The sequence below is a fragment of the Colobus angolensis genome, unplaced genomic scaffold (genome assembly GCF_000951035.1).
Source record: "Colobus angolensis palliatus isolate OR3802 unplaced genomic scaffold, Cang.pa_1.0 Scaffold265, whole genome shotgun sequence".
NCBI lineage: Eukaryota > Metazoa > Chordata > Mammalia > Primates > Cercopithecidae > Colobus > Colobus angolensis.
The window spans coordinates 1,680,986-1,682,429 of NW_012115877.1; positions in this window are offsets into that span (position 1 = coordinate 1,680,986).

Below are 1,444 nucleotides of genomic sequence, written 5' to 3' on the forward strand. Positions count from 1 at the left end.
CATTAGGAGAAATACCTAATATAGATGACAGGTTGATGGGTGCAGCAAACCATCATGGCACATGTATACCTATGTAACAAACCTGCACATTCTGCACATGTACCCCAGAACTTAAAGTATAATAATAATAAAGTCATCACAGAGACAGACTTTTATTTAGAAGGGAGGCAGGAACTGTCACCTAGAGATTACTGTTCAGAAGTTTGTACATCCCTTAAACTGTGTTCTCAACTTGGCCTGTGCATAATAAAGGAGTTAATTATGACTGCCTGTCACTAATAATAAGGGAAATACAAATCAAAACCAGAATGAGATACCACCTCATACCATTAGAATGGCTACTATCAAAAAACCAGTCACCTGTAGTACTAGCTACTCAGGAGGCTGAGGCAGGAGGATTGCTTGGCCCAGGAGTTTGAGGTTACAGTGAGCTATGATCACACCACTGCACTCCAGCCTGAGCAACAGAGCAATACCCTGTCTCTAAAACAAAAAAACAAAAAAGAAAATGTTGGCAAGGATATAGAGAAATTGTAACCCTTTTGTACCATTGATGGAAATGTAAAATGGTGTAGCCACTATAGAAAACAATCTAGAATTGCCTCAAAAAATTTACAATCAAATTACCATAGAGTCCACCAATTCCACTTTAGGGTATATACTCAAAGGAATTGAAAGCAGGGACTTGAAAAGATACTTGTATGCTCATGTTCATAGTAGCATTATTCACAATAGCCGAAAGGTAGAAGCAACCCAAGTGTCCATCCACAGAAGAATAGATAAACAAAATGTGGTATATACCTACAGTGGGACATTATTCAGCCTTAAAGAAGAAAGTTCATTCTACAACATGGAAGAACCTTGAGGACATGATGCTAAGTGAAATAAGCCAGTCACAAAAAGACAAATACTGTATGATTCCACTTATATTAGGTATCTAGAGTAGTCAAATTCATAGAGACAGAAAGAAGAAAGGTGGTTGCCAGGGGCTGGGGAGAAGGGGGATTGGGGAGTTGTTTAATGGGTATAGAGTTTCAGTTTTGCAAGATGGAAAGAGTTCTGGAAATTGGTTGCACAACAATGTGAATGCACTTAACAATACTGAATATATGTTTTTAAATGGTTAAGCTGAGCACAGTGGTGTGCATCTTAGTCCTGCCACTCAGGAGGCTGAGGCAGGAGGATCGTTTGAGTCCAGAAGTTCAAGGCTGCAGTGTGCTATTATCCTGTTTGTGAATAGCTGCTACACTCCAGTCTGGGCAGCATAGCAAGATCCCCATCTCTTAAAAACCAAACAAAACAAAACAAAACAAAAAAGTTAGAATGATAAACTGTATGTGTATTTTACTACAATTATTATTTGTTAATACCATTGCCTGGGCCCCAAACCTGTATTGGTACATCTCCACTGACACCACCTTGTATTTGTTCTTTCATGTGGGTC